General features: G+C 38.7%; 1 protein-coding gene across 1 annotated transcript in view; it reads right to left on the bottom strand.

The window, feature by feature from the left end:
- The window catches only part of TMEM74 (transmembrane protein 74), a 331,834-nt gene that overhangs the window by 219,697 nt on the left and 87,692 nt on the right, over positions 1-24,445 (bottom strand). The window lies entirely within an intron of this gene.

Genomic DNA, 24,445 nt, shown 5'->3' with positions numbered 1-24,445 from the left:
AAAGAAGGGGGGCCACACAGACACCTTCTAAAAAAAGAGAAATCATAAAAAGACCGGCATTGTGCCGAAGGCCCCGCCCCCTCCCAGCAACATTCTCCAAACGCGCCCTGTGGCACGTTGTAAGTTGGGGAATTAATTCCCCTTCAATACTGGGGGTCCTGGGGGCCACCTAGCCCACCAGGTACCTCCAGTATGCGCTGCGGGGCTGCATTGCAGAGAGGTGGTCCGAGGCCACGCCCCTCTTTACACCTCTCTGCAATACAGCTCTGTGGTGCTTACTGGAGGTACCTTGTGGTTCTAGTTGGACCAAAGGGACCCCAGGATTCAAGGGGACTTATTCCCCCAACTTAAAACATGCCACGGGGCGCATTTGCGCAGTGGTGAAGGGAGGGGGTGGGGCCTGAGGTGACATGTGTGCAAATGCCCTGTGGCGCATTTTAAGTTAGGGAATTAATTCCCCTTCAATCCTGAGGGTCCCTGGGGGCCAACTAGCCCCCCAGGTACCTCCAGTAAGCACCACAGACCTGCATTGTAGAGAGGTGGTCGAGGTCACGCCGCTTTTTACACCTCTCTGCAACGCAGCTCTGTGGTGCTTACTGGAGGTACCTCGTGGGCTAGTTGGACCCTAGGGACCCTCAGGATTCAAGGGGAACTTACCCCCCAACTTAAAACGCGCCACAGGGCGCGTTTGCACAGTGGTGAAGGGAGGGGGCGGGACCTGAGGTGACATATGTGAAAACACGCCCTGTGGCACGTTTTAAGTTGGGGAATTAATTTCCCTTGAATCCTGAGGGTCCCTGGGGGCCAACTAGCCCACCAGGTACCTCCAGTAAGCGCCACAGGGCTGTGTTGCAGAGAGGTGGTCCAGGCCACGCCCCTTTTTACACCACTCTGCAATGCAGCTCTGTGGCGCTTACTGGAGGTACCTGGTGGGCTAGTTGGACCCCAGGGGCCCTCAGGATTCAAGGGGACTTTAAACGCACCACAGGGCGTGTTTGCACAGTGATGAAGAGAGGGGGCTGGCCTGAGGTGACATGTGTGCAAACACACCCTGTGGCGCCTTTTAAGTTGGGGAATTAATTCCCTTTCAATCCGGAGGGCCCATGAGGGCCAACTAGTCCACCAGGTGCTTCCAGTAAACGCCACTGCTCTGCATTGCAGAGAGGTGGTCCTGGCCACGCCCCTTTTTGCACCTCTCTGCAATGCAGCTCTGTGGCGCTTACTGGAGATACCTGGTGGGCTAGTTGGACCCCAGGAACCCTCAGGATTCAAGGGGACTTAATCCCCCAACTTACAACGTGCCAGGGGGTGCGTTTGCAGAGGTGGAGAAAGAGGGCATGGCCTTTGTCTACCTCTCACCAATCCCACTGCGTGGGGCTTACTGGAGGTAAAAGGTAGGCTAGTTGGCCCCTAAAGGACCCTCAGCAGTGAAGGGGACTTCAATCCCCATCCAAGAGCGCGCCAGGGAGAGCGAGTGGGCAAAGTGGGCTTGGCCTGGTACGAGTACTTACCAGTGCTGCTGTGTGGGACTGACGGGAGGTAATTGTTTGGGAAGTTGGCCCCCAAGGATGTCCTTGGGGGCCAACTACCCCTCTTGTTACCTCCAGTAAGTCCCACACAGTGGGATTGCTAAGACGTCTTCGGAAGCCATTGCCCCCTTTCTCTACCACTCTGCAAACGTGCCTCGTGGCAGACTGCGGGATGGGGTATGAAGTCCAATTTAGTCCTGAGGGAGTTTGGGGGCCAAGAATCCCTCCTGTAAGTATTACTCAGCGGACTTCCTGAGCATTGGTTGGATGCCCAGCACCATTTCTCCACCACTCTGCAAACGCGACTACTAGTTAAAGTAGCATATTTCTGCTCCTCTGACTTAGAGGTAGTTTTAATCCCCCTGCCCTATTATGCACTAGGGCCTTACAGAGGAGGTCATGCTAATCACAGGGGTAGCCCAACGCAAAGTGTTTCCTAGTGTATGTAGCTGTTTTCACTGTATTCTAAGTGTCTTTTAGCATAGCACTGGCTCTAGGCCTGGTTAGTCAGAGTCAGTTACCACCAGTACCCATCTGAAAAAGTTATGAGCACAGGATGATTTTGCAACAAGGCCTCTTTCTGCTCCTCTGTTGGTTCTTTCTGCACATGTCTTGCTTCTTCCTGCACTTTTCTTCATCTTTGTGGACTTCTGTTGCTTCGTTCTGCATTTCTTTTGCTTCTTTCTGTGCATTTTTTCTTCTTTCTTCACATGTCCTACCTCTGTAGGCATACTTAGAAACTAGCATTTTAAAAACCTTTGAAATTCACTTTAAAAAACCATAGGTTTCATGCACGTTATAGTTAGAAATTAGCATTTACAAAACCTTTGAAATTTACTGAAAAAAACAGTGGTTTCAGGCATGTTATAGTTAGAAATTAGCATTTTAAAAACCTTAGAAATTCACTGAAAAAACCATAAGTTTTAGGGAAAGTTATAGTTAGTTGGACATTTAACTCGTACAAAACCAGAGAAATTCCCCCATTATAGTTAGTTCAGCTAACTATAACTCGCGCCCCCGCAATGCACTGCTGATGACGTCACATAATACATCACTCATGACATGGTCAGTGACATCACTGATGACATCACTGATGACATCTCAAATGACATCACTGATTACATCACTGATGACATCATCCATGTGATAATTTGATGCATCTTCTCACACCCTAATATATCCTTTGATACACCCACTCAAAATTACAGACTGCCATTCTCAAAACCATAGACACTCCAACACCAATAACTACATACCCACTCACTGATTCTTAGGTTTACACATACATCCACTCACTCACCCGTACAGTCACTCATACTTATGGTCACTCAGTACAGGACTATCATATGCACTCATACACCTATATAGACACTCACACACCACCACTCATACATAGAGGTACTCACACACCTAGTCAGTCATGCAAATAATTAATCACATTGCCATTTACTCACCTATACAGTTATACACACACCAGCTCAATTACTCATACAAATACTAGCACATTCTTATGCTCTTATACAATCACTGATACAAGCACACACTCATCCATACAGCCACTCTCACAAACACACACTCTCACTTATAGCCATTTATATACTCCAACACGCATATATACTGCCTTTCACATATGTAGTTACTCACACATGTACCAATGAAATATACATTCACTCACTAACACACCCATACACACACTCACCACTCACCGACCCATACGGTCCATCACAGATGCACTCTTGATACCATGCACCCAGTGAATCACCCACTCACACATCTATGCACAGAGTCACACACACCCCACCCACACAAACACTCAGGCACCCATACAGATACTCAGACAACCAATCAATAACCCATATAGACACTCATGTAGCTATTTGCAAACCCATGCAGCCGCTTACACACCAACAGACAGACGGATATAGACATTCACACAGTTTAGTCACTAACCCATGCATTCAGTAACATACGTTTAATCACTCACTTATAGTCAGTCACACACCTACTAAATCATTTATTCAGACACTTATACACTCACTCATTCTTTAATACGCCTTTCCCTATATATATTAAACATATTTAAACTTTACAGAAACACACAGTCACTGAATAATGTCATCAGTGATGTCATTTGAGATGTCATCAGTGATGTCACTGACCATGTCATGAGTGATGTAATATGTGACGTCATCAGCAGTGGATTGTGGGGGCATGAGTTATAGTTAGGTGAACTAACTATAACAGGGGAATTTCTCTGGTTTTGTACGAGTGAAATGTCCAACTAAATATAACTTTCCCTAAAACCTATGGTTTTTTCAGTGAATTTCTAAGGTTTTTTAAATGCTAATTCCTAACTATAACGTGCCTGAAACCTATGGTTTTTTCAGTGAAAATATATATATATATATATATATAGCTTTTGCTCATTTCAGGTTGGCTTGATTGGTATTTTACCAATTCAAAGCTGTAATCCTGTGCCTGAAGTGGTAATTGGCTTTTGTCATTTTACAGCTCGGCAAGGACAGCACAGTGCTAGTCCTATGCTTAAAGACTTTGCTGTACAAATGGCAAAAGACTTTGTCCTTTTCTATCTCGGCGTGGATGGCACTGTGCTAATCCTATGCTTAAAGATTTTGATAGAAAAACAGACATTTGAGGTGAGCAGATCTAGAGTGTCGCTGGTGTTGAGAGTGCTCCATACAGGAGCTGCTTTCCACCTAAACTTGAGAACTACCCAGAGTTCTCTGCTTCTTTTTTGCATATATATATATATATATTACCTACTGGCGGTCGCCAGTAGGTAGTTATAGTTAGGACCCTCTTACCATAGGAAATCCGCAACATTCTATTTTGAATAACTTTGGCGCCGGTCGACGAATCCTTGCCAAATTTTCAAAATAGGTGGGGCGCTGCGCTCCGCTCCTACCCTGAAAGTCTCGGGGGGATTCGTCAAGCGGGGGCTGAGATAAAAGGGGGGTCCCAAAACGCGTTTTTCCCATGCATTTTTCCATAGGACCTTTAGAGACAGCTACAGCCCGAACGGCTGAACAGAGTTAAATGAAATTTGGCAGAGAGGTAGTCCTCAGGTCAAGGAAGTGCCTTTTGTAGGTTTGGTGTAAATCTGTTCAGTAGATTCTGAGAAAATAGCCTTTAAATCAATATATATATCTGAGCCAGCTTACGGTGCGCTTACGGTGCGCTTACCGTACGCGTACGGTGACGTGCGCGATTCTGATTGGCTGATAGATCTTAGTAAACATTCGAATCGGTCGAAACCAGGAAGCGGCGGCCGCCATTTCGTGTGTTTCAGTCAGAAAAAATAGGGAGATAACTTGAAAAGGGGGCAAGGAAGAGAGTTACAGACCCCCTAACACTTGAAAGGGGGTCAAAGAAGGACAGAAAAGTACAAAAAAAACATTTATTAATTTTTAAAAAAATCGCGGGGTACGCGTACGGTAAGCTCACCGTACGCGTATGGTAGAAAAAAAAAATAAAAAATGAAATGAAATGCAGATTTAAGTGTTTAGATATTAGGGGGCTCTAAAAAGAGCCGTTGTGTTTATGAAGTGATTTTTTTAGTGGTACCTACAAGTAAGTACCGATGCAGAGTCTAAGGTTCAAGAGGAAGACTCTGTTCCCTTCATCATTGAAGTGCACACCATCTCCTCTATAAATGTCTTGCATGTCGTAACGCAAGTTGTTGTGGTAAATGGAACCCATACCATAGTCTCGGAGGAAAGCAGAAACAGATTTGTTGACGTGCTTTCTTGCTTTGTCAATCTGTGGACAGAAATGATTGGACCAGTTCCATTTTTGCCTTTGGCATATGTTAGAAAACACAAAGGCAGTTTTAGGGAAAAGTGAAAACAGTTGTGCAAAGGTCTCCTTCATAAGCATTTCCAGACCTACCCCAGTCAAAGTGCCTAGGTCATTGCCACCACAGTGCACTATTATGAGGTCAGGGTGTTGGATTTGCATGAAGGATTTCACCAATGGCATCAATTGGTGCCACTTTAACCCTCTCTGACCAATCCATTTAATGTCTACATTTGGCAAAGCAAGGTCTCTCACCATACCTGTTTTCTCTGCATACTTTTCACTCCAGAAGACATAGCTGTGCCCTACAATCCACACTGGGAACATCTTCAAAGGAGAACTGGATGCACTCAGGAGGTGTAATTCAGTAGACTGGTAAAAAGAAATGAAAGACAGTTTGGAAATGGAGGCATACATATTTATTTATTTTTTTTAAACTGATTGGCTGTTTCATACCATTCTACAATAAAAACTAGGCTGTATGTGTAAATTTATAGAAGCATGTTTTGTATTGGTACAGAAAAATGTGTTACCAAAGAACAGTACTATGGATTTGCTGTTAGGTTTGAAAAGTCAAGCACTCCTGCTCTTTGGAAATGAAACATTGTTTGGTGAACTTCTGACCTAACTCTGCACAGCAGTGTTTCAAGAGCTGTTGCTATGGTAGCAGGCAGAAGTCAAGTTGGGGGAAGGGTACTTTTGGAAAAGGGTTGGTTTTCAACCAATAGAAATGTGTGATTACATTTGAAAAAAAGGGGGAAGCACTGAGATTTGAAACTTACATGTATATGTGTGGAAAAAAAGAGGGAAACTTTGCCATTATCTGGTTCTGCTGAGAGGAGAGAGGTGTACAGAACAGAGATCCTGGCTCTGATAATCTGCTGTTTGAGTGCCACATTTCTTTCACAACTAACTAATTTTAAAGGTGAGTTTAGAGTTTGAGAGGGGATGTATATGGTAAATTAAGAAATGAATAATAGAATTGGAATTCCTTTTGTTGAAGTTGTGTTTATCATTTTCTGTTTTGGGAGAAATTTAAATGTGAGGAATATGTAAAATAATATGGACTATGTTTTCACGATAAATTAAGGTGTACTGGTATAAATAAGGAATACTTTAAGGGTTTGAGGTTGCACTCAGTAATGCAAATACATTCAGCATCAGTAAGGCTGGTTGCCCTTGCTGGAGTGTAGTCAGTCACCCAGGCTACACATGTTGTTGGTCTCAGAAAGCTGTTTGGTATTGCTCTGGTGATTTTACATTTGCATTAGATGGAAAGGGGGAGGTATTTTTTTCTGCAGAAGCAGACTCTTAGCACACAGCCAGCTGCATATCCTGTGGAATCATGCATAGTATTCACAAACGAGTGGGGTTTGAGGTTTCAGTCAGTAATGCAAATACATTCAGCATCACTAAGGCTGGTTGCCCTTGCTGGAGTGTAGTCAGTCACCCAGGTTACACATGTTGCTGGTCTGAAAATGTTGTTTGGACATGTGCTTTTTTAAGAATCTGAAAAGTGGATTCATAATGTGTCAGACTGTAAAAGTACTTATCACTTGCCAAAAAAAAAGAGTAGTAAGTGTGGTTTCAAATTGGCAAAGAAATTACGTTTTCAGACTAATATGAAAACATGACTGTGTGCAAATAGGAATTACAGGCAGAGATTTATTGCGTATTGCTCTGGTGATTTTACATTTGCATTAGATGTAAAGGGGGAGCATTTTTTTTATGCAGAAGCAGACTCTTAGCACACACCCAGCTGCTTATCCTGTGGAATCATGCACAGTATTCACAACCGAGTGGGGTTTGAGGTTGCACTTAGTAATGCAAATACATTCAGCATCACTAAGGCTGGTTGCCCTTGCTGGAGTGTAGTCAGTCACCAAGGTTACACATGTTGCTGGTCTGAAAAAGCAGTTTGGACATGTGCTTTTTTAAGAATCTGAAAAGTGGATTTAAAATGTGTCAGACTGTAAAAGTATTTATCACTTGCCAAAAAAAAGAGTAGTAAGTGTGGTTTCAAATTGGCAAAGAAATTACGTTTTCAGACTAATATGAAAACATGACTCTGTGTGCAAAGAGGAATTACAGGCAGAGATTTATTGCGTATTGCTCTGGTGATTTTACATTTGCATTAGATGTTAAGGGGGAGCTATTTTTTATGCAGAAGCAGACTTTTAGCACACACCCAGCTGCTTATCCTGTGGAATCATGCACAGTATTCACAACCGAGTGGGGTTTGAGGTTGCACTTAGTAATGCAAATACATTCAGCATCACTAATGCTGGTTGCTCTTGCTGGAGTGTAGTCAGTCACCCAGGTTACACATGTTGCTGGTCTCAGAAAGCTGTTTGGTATTGCTCTGGTGATTTTACATTTGCATTAGATGGAAAGGGGGTGTTATTTTTTTATGCAGAAGCAGACTCTTAGCACACAACCAGCTGCTTATCCTATGGAATCATGCACAGTATTCACAACCGAGTAAGGTTTGAGGTTGCAGTCAGTAATGCAAATACATTCAGCTTCACTAAGGCTGGTTGCCCTTGCTGGAGTGTACTCAGTCACCCAGGTTACACATGTTGCTGGTCTGAAAATGTTGTTTGGACATGTGCTTTTTTTAAAATCTAAAAAGTGGATTCATAATGTGTCAGACTGTAAAAGTACTTATCATTTGCCAAAAAAAAGAGTAGTAAGTGTGCTTTCAAATTGGCAAAGAAATTTTGTTTTTTGACTAATATGAAAACATGACTCTGTGTGCAAAGAGGAATTACAGGCAGAGATTTATTGCGTATTGCTCTGGTGATTTTACATTTGCATTAGATGTAAAGGGGGAGCTATTTTTTTGTGCAGAAGCAGACTCTTAGCACACAGCCAGCTGCTTATCCTGTGGAATCATGCACAGTATTCACAACCGAGTTGGGTTTGAGGTTGCAGTCAGTAATGCAAATACATTCAGCATCACTAAGGCTGGTTGCCCTTGCTGGAGTGTAGTCAGTCACCCAGGTTACACATGGTGCTGGTCTCAAAAAGCAGTATGGACATGTGCTTTTATCAGAATCTGAAAAGTGGATTCAAAATGTGTCAGACTGTAAAAGTACTTATTACTTGCCAAAAAAAAGAGTAGTAAGTGTGCTTTCAAAATGGCAAAGAAATTTCGTTTTCTGCCTAATTTCAAACCATGACTCTGTGTGCACACAGGAATTGTTTTTAGATATTTAATTTGTGATGGTGTTATTGTGATTTTCACTTGTAGGAAAGGGGTACATAGTATTTTAAGATTTGAAAATATCATAAAAAATGTAGTAATATATTTAAATAAAATAAAGGAATTTTTTTTTAATTTTTTTCAGGTATTGCTGAAGAGCAGTGAACAAAATTTAAGATGCCTACAAAATCCAGACAAAGGAAAAACCACAAAAAAAATCTATATTTGAAGACAACTGGAGGACCTAAGTTAGCTGGAGATGCTCATGTTGGGAAAAAGAGAAAGTCTTCTGGTAAGCAGACAAAAGATTTTTAAAGAACATCTTCAAAAAAAGGAAAAATGTACAAAATGTCTGTACTGGAAAGAATGTTTTCAATAGAAAATAACAGGAAAAAATTGAGAATTTAGTTAATGCAAATATACCTTCTGCAATAACAAAGATTAACTTAAACAGAAAAACAGCGTTTAAAGAGATACGTAGAAAAATGTTTCAGAGAAGAGTTATGTCCAATTTGATAAAGGATGTGAAGAAATATAAGAAAAAGGCAAAATATTACAAGAGAAAAAAAGAAATTGAAGCCATTGCAGCAAAGGCATTAGAATTAAAAAGGAAACTATTCATTTTAATTTTGAACAGGATGCGTACATTAGATAAAATGGTCAATGTACTGAAATCACAAAGCAAAAGGAAAAGACTAGTGAAAAGAACAAACTTTTGTAAAGTGTTTTTAGGAGAATGGATGCATAGTTCAAGTAGTGAACCTTTTTTAATGAAGAGAGTTATCTTCAAAGTAATAGTTTGCTGCATGCAGTTGACACCAGAGGTCGTGCTTACGAAGTGAAAAATGGTTGTATAATGGAGAAGGAGAAAATGGTTCCAAGAGATGAGGTACAAGTGATGGCGGATGAGGCTATGGGGAGACGTCCTAAAGCCCCAGTGTACACTTGGAATTGTAGTAGTATTTGCACTGTGCGTCAGGAATCTATTGATAAATTTCGTGAGTTTCTAAGAGAATATAGTAAAAAAAAGTGTAAAACAGAAGATTAAGGTGCTTCAAAGTCTAGATCCATGCAGAGTGAGAGAGAATACTGGTTTGCAGGGTCATTCTCTGGCTTGTCTATCTAGAAAAGTGTGTAATAGTGTTTTCCATCATTTTAGGATGCTGGCTGTTCATCATACTGAAATGAGAAAGTTTGTGAGACGGTTGTATTTTGCTAAAAGTCCAGCAATAAAGTTAGATGAATTGAATAGGGCTCTGTTCCGTGGATCGGTATCAGATGTAGAGAAGGTTGTTGATGAAATTCAGTTTTGTTACTTTGGTCCTGAACAAGACAGTGCAGAAAAGGACACAGTAAATGAGGAAGAAGTGGAAGAGAATGTAGAACCCTCTGTAAGTAAAACATTTAATGATCACATAACAAAATTTGCAATAATCTCTAATGAAAGACCAAATATAACTTGTATTTGTTGCCGCAGAACTCATTATAGAAAACAAACTAGTAATGTTGATCTCTACAGAAAGAGTGAAAATGAAGATAATTATAAGTGGAAGGATTTTGCCACATATATATTTCTTGAAAATTGTTTTGAATTGGGTGAAGATCAGCGTATTTGTAAATACTGTTACAACAAGTTAGAGGAAAATAGAATGCCAACCAGAGCTGTACATAATAATTTAGAATTGGATGTTATTCCTGCCGAACTTTCTGAATTAAATACATATGAGTCTATACTTATTCAATGTGTTCATCCGTTCCAGACCATAGTACGTATGGAGCCCAAAACTGGTAAATTACCTCCTTCAGATTTACTGAGAGGTTTAAAAGGTAGAGTGGTGTATTTGCCCTTGGATTTGAAAAAAAATATGGAAACAATTGATGCAGATACTTTGGAAACTGAACCATTAGTTATTCTGGTTAATGGTGTACCTACAAAGAATAAGAAGATTTGGCAGGAGCTGGTAGATGTACGGAAAGTACAAAGAGCAAATTTGTATTTGAAAAGGAATAACAAATTGTATGAATCAATTTATATAGAAGAAGAAGAAGAAGATTTACAAGAAGACACAGAAACACCAACTGGACAAATTGAAAAAGTGGACAAGTCAAAGGAAGAAGAAATTTATGAACATTTTAGCATACATCCTCTACATTCAAAAGAAGTTATGGGAGACAATATTGATCTGTTTCAGATGAAGAAAGCAAAAGGAACTCCCGTGAGTGTATGGGAGGAGAGCTTGGAAGCTCGATGTTTTCCCCAGCTGTTTCCTAAAGATTCCAGCTTCTGAGTATCGGACTACAAGACTATATGCAGAAGATCCCAGATTTCGACAAAGTATTCCTTATTTGTTCCATCTTTTATTTGAAAGTGACTTGTCTGCACTATCTTATGCAGTAAATCACATTTTAAAAAGTGGAGTACATTTACAAAATGTGTCTGCTAAGGATTTTATGGAGAAAGTGCAGCACCGAGATGATCATTTGGAAACACAACTGATCAATCTGATGGCTTGTCAGCGTGGGACAAATGAATATTGGTACCGACGCCATGGTGAATTAAAATGCATGTTACGGAATTTAGGAACACCAACATGGTTCCTTACCCTAAGCTGTGCTGAGTACGCTTGGGATGATTTACTGGATTTTCTATGAGAGGCAAATTCAAACATTAAAAACATTGAATACAAGACAGCAGGAGAACTGTGCTCATTGGATCCGGTTAATGTTTGCAGATATTTCAATCATAGATTTGAGGCTATGATGTCCTTCATCTGCAATAAAAAAAATCCACCCCTTGGAGAAGTAGTGGATTTCTTTTGGAGAAAAGAGTACCAGGCAAGAGGTGCTCCTCATATTCATATGCTGTTGTGGATCAAGGATGCCCCAAAGTTTGGAATAGATACTGATGAAGCAGTGTTATCTTACATTGAAGAATATGCAACATGTGCTATACCAAAAAGCACAGAAGAGAAAAAGTTAAAGGAGCAAGTTTTACGTTTCCAAAGTCATCGGTGTGGAAAATACTGTCGACGGAAATACAAGAGCAAAGATAAATACTACACTAAATGTCGATTTGGATTTCCTAGACCTGTTCTTTCAAATGGAAGAGTAAACAGTTTTATGTCATCTGTGAGACATACTATCACAAGAAAATCACCTAAGAATACCTACAACCTAAAAAGAAAAGAAGAATCAAAAAATATAAATGACTACAACCCAGTCATTTTATCCATGTGGAATGCTAACATGGATATACAGTATGTAGCTGACAATTCCATTGCTGTTGCTCGATATGTAACGTCTTACATTACTAAATCTGAAAAAACTGAATTGAAAGAAATGTGGGAAGAGATTTCTCACGAGAAGACTGTCAGTAAGAAGCTGTACAGTTTCAGTTTAAAGATGTTATCGCATCGAGAAATTGGATCCTACGAATGTTCAGATAGGTTATCTTCTGCAAGTCTCTACTCGAAATCAAGAAGAATAATTTGGGCAAGTTTAGGCCTTGCAGCAATGAGAAATCGGGGACTGAAATCTGTTGGAGAAATTGAATATTTGGCCGAGAATGACCCAGAAAGTACAGATATTTTGAAATCAAACATGTTGGACACATATTATCCAAAAAGAAGTCATCATCTGGAGAACATGTGTCTCTATGAAGTGCTGCAGAACTACATTTATTCACGGAAAGCCGCAGAAGACATCAACAATGGAAAATATAAAGTCATTGGTGAGGAAGGATGTTTGGTGAAGCAAACAAAAGGAAGTTTGATAAATCACAGGAAGCTGAGTTGCGACACTACTGACAAAAAGGAATTTTACTACTTGGCTCTTTTACAGCTGTTTAAACCATGGCGTACAGAGGATGAACTACTGGGAGAATTTCAAAGCTATGAAGATTCTTTTAATGCTTGCAAAGACAGCATACAATGCAGTACATTCTCAACTTATCTGCAAATGTTAAATGAAGAAATTGAACAGGAAACTACAATTGCAGCTGAAGTAGCTAGAGACAGTTCTCAAGACAGCCAAAGTTCAGGAACACTCAGTCAAGATCCCCTAGGACAACCAATCGTTGAAAATGAAGCATCAATAGCCATGAATGAAGTGGAAACGGCTATGAATCAAGCTCAAGAAGAATTTATAGACTTACAAAATTTGGAAAGACAACTGAATGAAGAGCAGCAACAAATTTATGAAGAGATCAGAAGCAAAATTGATCACGGATTTCTACATGAAAAAAAGAGTGCTCATGCACATCATTTCATCCAATCAGGATGTATGTAAGCGGATAAGCTGGAACTGGAAAAAGTTTCTTAATAAAAGTCATCAGAAGCTACCTACAGCAAAAAACGGATTCTACTTTGTCTTGTGTGGTTACTGCTCCAACTGGGTTAGCAGCATATAACATAAAAGGAATCACCTTACATTGTTTGCTAATGTTACCAGTGGAGCATGAGAACAAAATACAATACAACAAGCTAACTGGAGAAGCATGCTTGGAAGTTTCAAGAGTATTGAAGAAGATGCAAGTTCTCATTATTGATGAGGTGAGCATGGTATCAAACGTAATGCTTGCCTTTGTGCATTTAAGAATGCAGCAAATTCTAAGGACAGACTATGACGTGTTATTTGGTGGAAAACATGTCATAGTTTTTGGTGATCTTCTACAACTTACTCCAGTTAAAGGACAACCAGTGTTTAATACTGTGACACATGAAGACACAAAGAAGTCATTGGGAAGCATCGGTAATGCAAATATTTGGTCCTTCTTTGAGTACAAGGAACTTACTACTAATATGAGGCAAGCAAACGATGAAGAATATGGAAGTATACTGAAAGATATCAGAATTGGACTACTCACAGAAGTTGGCAAAAAAGCATTACAGAGTCGGCTGCTACATAATTTATTTCCAAAGGAAGAAATAGTTGCAGAGAAGATATACAAGAACATTGCAGAAAAGAAAAGTGTCATCTGCTTAATGCCAACTCTACGTGAATGCTCAATATTCAATGAGGAGCTTTTAAAATTGGAAAAGGAAGATATCAGGAAATTGGAAGCAGTGGACAAAATTGAGGATGGAAGAATTACTATCACATTAACAGGCACACTGAAAAATAAATTGGATTCACTAGAGAAGAACATTTCCAAAACAGCTGGATTAGAAAAAAATCTATATGTTTGCATGAACTGTAGAGTATTTTTAAGGAGAAATTTGGATGTTGAAAAAGGTTTAGTTAATGGAGCTATGGGAAGAGTTGTGGGTTTTATTAATTATCAGAAAAAAGATGGAATTGAATGTTTAAAAATAAAATTTGATCAGATAGAAGAAGTTAAAGACATTTGTCGTTGTTCAGTTCGTTTCATGCTTGTGAAAGACTTATATGTACGTAGGAAGCAGTTTCCGTTTTCTCTAGCATATGCTGTAACTATTCACAAGTCTCAAGGATTGACTGTAGATTGTGCTTTTGTGAACATTGGTTCAACTGTGTTCAAAGAAGGTATGGCTTATGTAGCTTTGTCACGAGTGAAAACATTATCTGGTTTATTCATGATAGACTTTGATGACTCAAAAGTTAGTGCTGATACAAATTGTGTAAAGGAGTATAATAGATTAAGAAGAACCTATGCTCCTCATTTAGGTCAGTATCCTGTGTTGGAGAAACGTGTAGTTTCTCGTAAAAGGAGAAATGAGAATATCTGTAATGAAGATGTAGAGAGGAGGAAAAAAAAGAGGAGTGATGTAATTGCAAGCAAAAAGAAAAAGGAAAATGAAGAAGAGGTTGTAGGATGTCATTTTGAAAATAGCTCTGGTGTCAACTGCTACGCTAATGTAGTGCTGAATGTTGCATTTTATCTGGAAAGTGTGCAAGAGCAGATAATAGTAAATCAGAGAAAAAGATTCTGTTCTGAGTTGAGTCTCCTTTTTCAAAAGCTGAGTAATGATAAAACTCAAATAGAAAGTGCTACTGAAATTAGAAATCTTTTAGATGTATGTTCAGGACGAACACAGTTTTCTCAAAATGTACAGCAAGACGCACAGGAATTCTTGATGTTTTTTCTTCAGGTACTAGAAGAAGAAGGGGTTCCCATTGAAAATATGTTTGGTGTCTCTTATAAATGGGAACATAGTTGTGAAAACTGTTACAATACATGTGGCTCTAATGTTGATTCTGAAAGGTTTATTTATTTAACATTGCCAGAAAGTAAAACAGTCACTTTTGCTAAATTTGTTAAAGATGCTAATCATAGCATGGAATGCGGTGAGTGTCAATCTGAAATGTTTTCAACGTTAATTTTAAAGGAATACAGACAATATGTAATTTTAATGATGCAACGATGTAAAGCTGATGGTTCAAAATTGGATACTTTAATAAAGAAGTTTACAGGACAGCAATTATCAATTTCAGGAAAAACTTTTGTAACAGTTGCAATAATTTTCCATGAAGGACCTACTGTTACTTCTGGACATTACACAGTTTATCTTAAATGTGAAAAAGGCTGGACACTGTGTAATGATTCCCAATTGATTTTCAAGCAACGTTTGCCTTTTGATTTAGCAAATTCCTATCTAATCTTCCTGAAACCTAAATTTTAGAGAGACTTGGCAAGATCTGTACAAAACAATTTTACCATTTTATTGGATTACCATTGGAATTTTAAAAAAAAATGATTTTACAAATTATCATTTGGCCTAATGGAAAGGTAACCAATTGTAATGTGGACTTTTTAAATTTTTAATGAAACTTTGGAAAACCAAAAATTTAGACAAAATCGGTAACATCTGCACAATTTAAATTTTGGAATGTTATTGGATTGCCATTGGAAATTTATTCAAAAAAGATTTTTAAAATTACTATTTGGCCATGAGGAAAGGTAAACAATTGTATTGTGGACTTATTTAATTATTAATTAATCTTTCGGAAACCAAAATGTTACAGAGAATCGGTGAGATCTGTGCAATTTAAACTTTAGAATTTTATTGGATTAACATTGGAAATTTAATCAAAAAAGAATTTTAAAATTACTATTTGGCCTAAAGGAAATGGAACCAGATGTATTGTGGAGTTATTTGAGATATATTTTTGTGATTATACTTCTGAAACAAAAATGTCAGACGGTATTTTAAAGAAATAGGTATTGATATTAGATGATATTTTTTTAGAATATTATGCATTTCTATAATGTTATGTTTAAGTAAAAAGAGATTCTGGGCTTTTTTAAAACAATCTTTGAGATTGTTATTTTTTTTTTTGCCCGCTGTTAAATGATGAATGCAATTGCTTTCACAATTTATAGTGAAATGCAATATATTCTGAAAACAGCAAAAAAAAGGCAAAACATTTTTGGGGAAAATATGTAAATATGTGTACTGTATTATAAAATGTTTTATTAAATATTAATACTTTTTTCTTTTTTTTCAGATTGAGATAGAAAATTTTCGAAAACTTGAACCATTTTTAAAGCAATTAAAATTAAATGTAAATTAATAAATAATTTTTTGAGTGGGTATGGTAAGTCAAAAATTTCATGGTCCCTTTTTTCCACTTCTCCACAATCACATTTTCAGTTGTTCATTGTAGTCTCTCAAGGACCTTGTAATGTGATAATTGATTTTTAGTGTTTTAAAAAAAAAAAAAAAAAAAAAATTACGCGTACGATAAAAAAAAAATAAAAAAAGTTTAAAAAAATATATTAAAAAAAGTTGAAAGGTAAGGTTGGCTCTTAAAAGAGCCGTTGTGTTCATCCAGGGACAGAGGAAAGAAAGAATGGGAATATTAGTCGGTACGACAAATGTGCTGATCTATTAAATTGTTCACTAGGGCAACACTGGTCTCCCTATGACAAATTAGATCATGACAAGTGGCGCACCGAATTAAAACCCTCGCAAACCGATGGTTGGTTTCCAGAGGACCAGAAAAAGGAGATGCTCCCCCCACAGATGAAGGGCTCAGCTGACCTGCCGAAGATGGACTCGGCCCTGCAGATGATGGACCAGGCTGAGCTGCTGTGGATGTGCTTGGTTGACTTACTGAAGGGTTACCTTCAGTATGTTGAGCATATGTCCTACCGTGTACATCATGAAGGTGTCTCAACATGGTGTGATTCCCGAAGGAATACTTCTTGTTGGGATTCCCTCTTGAAAGTACACGGTCACAAAGCTTACAAGTCACTAAGGGTGCATTTACATTTTTCTTGCCCTCTGGAAAAGAAAAATACTCCCATATGAAAGAGCTCTTTTGTTTCCTCCTTCTCTGCCTCAAGGTAGTGCTGCTAGCCTCACTCTCAGAAGAGGTCTGCTGTTCTGCCATCGTATCACAAAGACAACTCAGCTCCTTCTCCTAAGGGATCACAAGCAGAAATGAAGGGAATGGGTGTGGTGTAGGAGAGTTCTAGAACTGAAAGTACTTTAAACCAATCAAAAGTTTTGTTTCTTGATCACATGACCTACCGTGCGCGTACGTTGCGCTTACGGTGCGCTTACGGAGCGCTTACGGCAAAAGTACGCATGCGCGTAAAAAAGACACGCGCACGCGCGCATGCGCAAGACAGGCACGCCCCTTCACTTCCGCGTAACATGCGCGTGCAGCGTACGCGTTACGCGCTGCGCACGCGTGACGTACGTCTACGCAAATTGCGTAAATGAACGCAAACAGCGTAGAAATCTAACGTTATAAAAGCAAGACGTGCGCTTACCGTACGCGCACGTTAAAAAAATACTAAAAAAAAAATAAAAAAGGGGAAAAAAACCCCACTATGTTATACTAATAAATCTTACCTGTTTAGTTTAAAAAAATGGTAAAAATAAAAAATATATTGTAGAATTTTTAAAATTTAACCATAGTCTTTAAAAAAGGATAGAAAATTAAAATAAAAATATGTAAAAAAAAATTGAAAAAAAAAAAAAAAAAAGGTAAATATAAGAATTAGCATTTAAAAAACCTTGCAAATTCACTAAAAAAACCATGGGTTTCACACACGTTATAGTTAGGAATTAGCATTTAAAAAACCTTAGAAATGCAATGAAAAAACCAAAGGTTTCACACACGTTATAGTTAGGAATTAGCATTTAAAAAACCTTAGAAATTAAATGAAAAAACCGAAGGTTTCACACATGTTATAGTTAGCTGGACATTTCACTCGTAAAAAACCAATGAAATTCCCCCGTTATAGTTAGTTCAGCTAACTATAACTCGCGCGCCCGCAATGCACTACTGATGATGTCACATAGTACATCACTCATGACATGGTCACTGACATCACTCATGACATCACTGATGACATCTCAAATGACATCACTGATGACATCACTGATGACATCATCCTTGTGATAGAGTGGCAGACCTCCTCTTCCCCTAATATAACCTTTGATACACACATTCAAAAATAGAGACTACAATTTTCAAAACAATGGACATACCAATACCAGTTACAACAACCTCTTCAGTAATTCTAAGATCCACATACACATCCACTCATTCACCAACAGTCCTTTACAGTCACTCATACATGTACTCACTCATCATATGTACTCATACACCTATACATCCTGTTACACAATGCCACTCATCCATAGAGTTACTCACACACATAGTCACTCATGCTAATAAAGAATCAAACATACATTTACTTGCATATACAGTTATACACACACACCACCACACTTACTTCTACGGAAACTTACACATACTTAGTCTTTTTAACAATCACTTATAGAAACACATACTTATTCATACAGGAACTCTTTCAATCTCTCACTCTCACATATACTCACTTATATACACCAATAGTCACATATACTAGTTTAAAACATATGTAGTTACTCATAAAGACACTATTGAGACAGTCATTCACTCACTAACACACCCATACACACACTCATCCACCCATACAGTCCTGCACACATGCTGTCTTCAACACATACAAAGAGTGAATCACTCATTCATGAACCTATGCACTACGTAATACCCCCCACCGAACCATGCAGACACTCAGACTGATACTCAAAAAAACAACTAATAACCTATAGAGACAACCATGAAGCTAATCACCAACCCATGCAGCCACTTATACACAAAGTGAGAGACTGATACAGATATTTTCATATTTAAACATTACTCAGTAAGCCATGTATTCACTATGATACACTTAATCAGTCAGTTACACAATAAATTTTTCAAAAACAAAGCATCCATTTAGACACTTATATACCCATTTATTCTTCCATTGACCTTGAGATATACATATATAAAACATATTTAATTTTCAGAAAAACACACATTCACTGGATGATGTCATTAGTGATGTCATCAGTGATGTAATTTGAGATGTCATCAGTGATGTCATGAGTGATGTCAGTGACCATGTCATGAGTGATGTAATATGTGACGTCATCAGTAGTGCATTGCGGGCGCGCGAGTTATAGTTAGCTGAACTAACTATAACGGGGGAATTTCATTGGTTTTTTACGAGTGAAATGTCCAGCTAACTATAACATGTGTGAAACCTTTGGTTTTTTCATTTAATTTCTAAGGTTTTTTAAATGCTAATTCCTAACTATAACGTGTGTGAAACCTTTGGTTTTTTCATTGAATTTCTAAGGTTTTTTAAATGCTAATTCCTAACTATAACGTGTGTGAAACCCATGGTTTTTTCAGTGAATATATATATATATATATATATATATAATGGCTCCCACTGCACCTAAGACCAGCGCACTCACGGACGGGTGCTTTATCGCGCCGAGGTGCAACCGCGCTAAAATGTTCGCTCACTCCTTTGTCTCCATCCGGATTAAGGAAAGCACTCGCAGGGGTTGTCTTACGTATTCTTTATTTGGACCGCTTTAAAACATGACGCGTTTCGGCTTGCGCCTTAATCTGATGTTTTTAGATTTCGCGCCGTGAAACGGCCAACATTTTTAACAAGGTGTCAGAGGTCACATGATACATCAATGTATGGAGAGCAAAGAAGGACCACCATAGATTCATAAACAGGCGCCATATTGGAGTAGATAAACTCCCATTGGAACATCATAAAGCAACACTCCTGCTGAATAATTAACAGCATACAGTACATATGTTTACCACACGTGTGGACCGTATTATGTATAAAATAACATCAACTGTAACTTGTTGCTAATTGACACAATCATGCCGTGTATCGGCATAAATCCCCGGTGGTATACTTATTACGCCGTGTATCGGCATTTATCCAGTTCTCTCCACACATAGTTCTGGACCAACCAACGTTTAAAAAAGGGAAGGGAAGTTTACATTGAGGAGTACACAAATCTGAATTCAACATCATCATACAGAAACACAATAGTGCTTAAACGACTTCAAGAATGAGAAAGAACTAATCCCCTAGATGCACTGCTAATTCCTCCCCTACATTCATCCCTTGGGGTATCTTTGTTCCTAGGTCTATAATGTATCTCGATTCTAGTCTACGAAGCTGTTTAATCCTGTCCCCTCCCCTGATGTTCAAGGGGATTTGATCTAGCCCATAGAAACGCAGCAGTTCCCTGTTGCTTTCATGTTTGTCAGTGAAATGTCTTGCCACAGAATAGGTGGCATCATTTTTTGCTATTGCTCTCATGTGCTCCAAGATTCTTACTTTGACTGGATGGATAGTGCTGCCAATATAACGCAGACCACATGGGCATTCTAAGCAATACACTACATAGGAGCTGCTGCATGTCAGAAATTTAGTTATGGTTTTAGGCTTCTTAAGGCCGGTGACCCTGTATGTGAATGTTCTTCTACTGTACACACAGGCTTTACATTTCCCACAAGGGAAGAAACCCCTAAGTTCTCTTAAGGTCCCCCCCTTTGGAAGTTTCTGACAAAATTGGCTTTGGACAAGGCTATCTTTTAGAGATCTAGCCTTTCTGAAAGTTAGCAGAGGGTTAGGTGGGATATCAGAGCCAATGACACTATCTGTTTTTAAAATGTGCCAATTTATCCTCATGATTGTTCTTAATTTACTGGCATCACTCGAATAAGTAGTGATCATTCTGAATTTATTCAATCCTAATCCTTCCTTGTTAACTTTCTCCTTGGTAAAGAGATCATCTCTAGATATATGTCTAACCTTGTTGAGGGTTATATCCAGAAGATCCCTGCTGTAACCTCTAATCAGGAATCTAAAGACACTAGCTTGTGCGGCTTCCTCAAAGTCCACTTCTCTAGTGCTATTTCTTTTTAGTCTTAAAAATTCCCCATAGGGGATACTCTTGACTAGTCCTGGTGGGTGGTTACTTGCTGCATGTAATAGGGAATTCCCAGCCGTGGGTTTGCGATACAGTGACATAGTTATGTTGTTATTGTCAATGCTTACTTTCAAATCCAAGAAATTTACAGTTTTAGAGCTGATTTCCCCACTAAACTCCAAATTCACTGTGTTCCTGTTTAGCTCATCAATGAAATCCTTGGCTGACTGCTCTGATCCGTTCCAGTTGATGTTATTTTATACATAATACGGTCCACACATGTGTGGTAAACATATGTACTGTATGCTGTTAATTATTCAGCAGGAGTGTTGCTTTATGATGTTCCAATGGGAGTTTATCTACTCCAATATGGCGCCTGTTTATGAATCTATGGTGGTCCTTCTTTGCTCTCCATACATTGATGTATCATGTGACCTCTGACACCTTGTTAAAAATGTTGGCCGTTTCACGGCGCGAAATCTAAAAACATCAGATTAAGGCGCAAGCCGAAACGCGTCATGTTTTAAAGCGGTCCAAATAAAGAATACGTAAGACAACCCCTGCGAGTGCTTTCCTTAATCCGGATGGAGACAAAGGAGTGAGCGAACATATATATATATATATATATATTTTACAGCAGCTTGTGATACACTCCCGCTTTCGCACGGAAATCACCAGTACAGACCAGCTTGTGCAGCATTATTTTTTTATTTTTTACTCCTCATATGTCAGGACGCGTTTCGGCCGTCCAAGCGGCCTTGATCACCTGATCGCACGTCACTGATAGACCCGTTTTTAAAGTGCAAGTGCATGGATCAACAATAGACATAGATGACATACTCTGTTTTCCTTACTTTAAATCACTGTAAGTTGACCATCATTGATCATATTATAATTTATAAGGAAAACAATCTTAATTGTATAATACGCATGTATGCCAATAGTGCAACTCACAAAATTAAAGCCTAAATGCATTAGTACTTGCATATAAATATGCATGTCTAAGTGAGTTATCTTAGGGCAAATGTATAATGAGAATGTCATTGATTGTTAAAATTACACTTAAGTTGATTCATTGCATAATATAAAGTGCTCACCGAAATAAAGTGCTATAGTTATATCCTTTTAAAGTATACACAATACTAAAAAATAGATATACTATGATACAATTAAAACCATGAAATCTGTAACATTGCAACAAACAATCAGGAACATGAAATTGGAAGAGAATGCTTTCTAGAGGGATATCATATATGCAATACAATTTATCTATAGAGGATCTGGTGGAATACCAATCAACCATGCTGTTTAAAATTAGTTCAATAAAACCAGCTTGGTGACGCAGTTAAAACAATCAATATAAAAAAAAAAAAACATAGATAAAACTATATATATACTGAAAAAACCATAGGTTTCAGGCATGTTATAGTTAGTAATTAGCATTTAAAAAACCTTTGAAATTCACTGAAAAAACCATAGGTTTCAGTGGCGTTATAGTTAGCTGGACTTTTCACTCGTACAAAACCATTGAAATTCCCCCGTTATAGTTAGTTCAGCTAACTATAACTCGCGCACCCGCAATGCACTGCTGATGACATCACATATTACATCACTCATGACATGGTCAGTGACATCACTCATGACATCACTGATGACATCACTGATGACATCATCCAGTGAATGTGTGTTTTTCTGAAAATTACATATGTTTTATATATGTATATCTCAAGGTCGATGGAAGAATAAATGGGTATATAAGTGTCTTAATGGATGATTTGTTTTTTAAAAATTGATTGTATAACTGACTGATTAAGTGTATCTTAGTGAATACATGGCTTAGTGAGTAATGTTTAAATATGTAAATATCTGTATCAGTCTCTCACTGTGTGTATAAGTGGCTGCATGGGTTGGTGAGTAGCTAAATGAGTGTCTATATAGGTTTTTTGAGTATCAGTATGAGTGTCTGAGTGTCTGTATGGTTCGGTGGGGGGTATTACGTAGTGCATAGGTGCATGAATGAGTGACTCACTGCTTATATGTTTTGAAGACAGCATGTGTGCAGGACTGTATGGGTGGATGAGTGTGTGCATGGGTGTGTTAGTGAGTGAATGACTGTCTCAATAGTGTCTTTATGAGTAACTACATATGTTTTAAACTAGTATATGTGACTGTTGGTGTATATAAGTGAGTATATGTGAGAGTGAGAGATTGAAAGAGTTCCTGTATGAATAAGTATGTGTTTCTATAAGTTATTGTTTAAAAGACTAAGTATGTGTAAGTTTCTGTAGAAGTAAGTGTGGTGGTGTGTGTATAACTGTATATGCAAGTAAATGGATGTTTGATTCTTTATTAGCATGAGTGACTATGTGTGTGAGTAACTCTATGGATGAGTGGCGTTGTGTAACAGATGTATAGGTGTATGAGTACATATGATGAGTGAGTACATGTATGAGTGACTGTATAGGACTGTTGGTGAATGAGTGGATGTGTATGTGGATCTTAGAATTACTGAATAGGTTGTTGTAACTGGTATAGGTATGTCCATTGTTTTGAAAATTTTAGTTTCTATTTTTGAATGTGTGTATCAAAGGTTATATTAGGGGGAGAGGAGGTCTGCCACTCTATCACAAGGATGATGTCATCAGTGATGTCATTTGAGATGTCATCAGTGATGTCATGACTCATGAGTGATGTCCCTGATCATGTCATGAGTGATGTAATATGTGACATCATCAGCAGTGCATTGCGGGCGCGCGAGTCATAGTTAGCTGAACTAACTATAACGGGGGGAATTTCAATGGTTTTGTACGAGTGAAAAGTCCAGCTAACTATAACGCCCCTGAAACCTATGGTTTTTTCAGTGAATTTCTAAGGTTTTTTAAATGCTAATTCCTTACTATAACATGCCTGAAACCTATGGTTTTTTCAGTGAATTTCAAAGGTTTTTTAAATGCTAATTTCTAACTATGCCTACAGAGATAGGACATGTGAAGAAAGAAGAAAAAACGCACAGAAAGAAAAAAAAGAAATGCAGAAAGAAGCAACAAAAGTCCCCAAAGACGAAGAAAAGTGCAGGAAGAAGGATAACGTGCAGAAAGAAAAAACAGAAGAGCAGAAAGAAGCCTTGTTGCAAAATCATCCTCTGCCCTCAACTTTTTCAGATAGATACTGGTGGTAACTGAGTCTGACTAACCAGTCCTAGAGCCAGTGCTATGTTAAAAGACACTCAGAATACAGTGAAAACACCTACATGCACTAGGGAACACTATGCGTTGGGGTCCCCCTGTGATCAGCATGACCTTCTCTGTAAGCCCCTAACATATAATAGGGCAGTGGATTAAAACTACCTCTTAAAACGCGCTACAGGTCGTGTTTGCACACGTCACCTCAGGCCCCGTCCCCTCACTTCGCCACTGTGTAAACACGCCCTGTGGCCGTTTTAAGTTGGGAGATTAAGTCCCCTTGAATCCTGAGGGTCCCTAGGGTCCAACTAGACCACTAGGTACCTCCAGTAAGCGCCACAGAGCTGCGTTGCAGAGAGATGTAAAAAGGGGCACGGCCTAGACCACCTCTCTGCAACGCAGCGCAGTGGCGCTTACTGGAAGCACCTGGTGGGCTAGTTGGCCCCCAGGATCCCTCAGGATTGAAGGGGAATTATTTCCCCAACTTAAAACGCACCA

Source organism: Triturus cristatus, chromosome 5_1 (assembly GCF_964204655.1).
Source record: "Triturus cristatus chromosome 5_1, aTriCri1.1, whole genome shotgun sequence".
Classification (NCBI taxonomy): domain Eukaryota; kingdom Metazoa; phylum Chordata; class Amphibia; order Caudata; family Salamandridae; genus Triturus; species Triturus cristatus.
The sequence above is the reverse complement of the archived record's forward strand: the minus strand, read 5'-3'. Positions and strand labels throughout refer to the sequence as shown.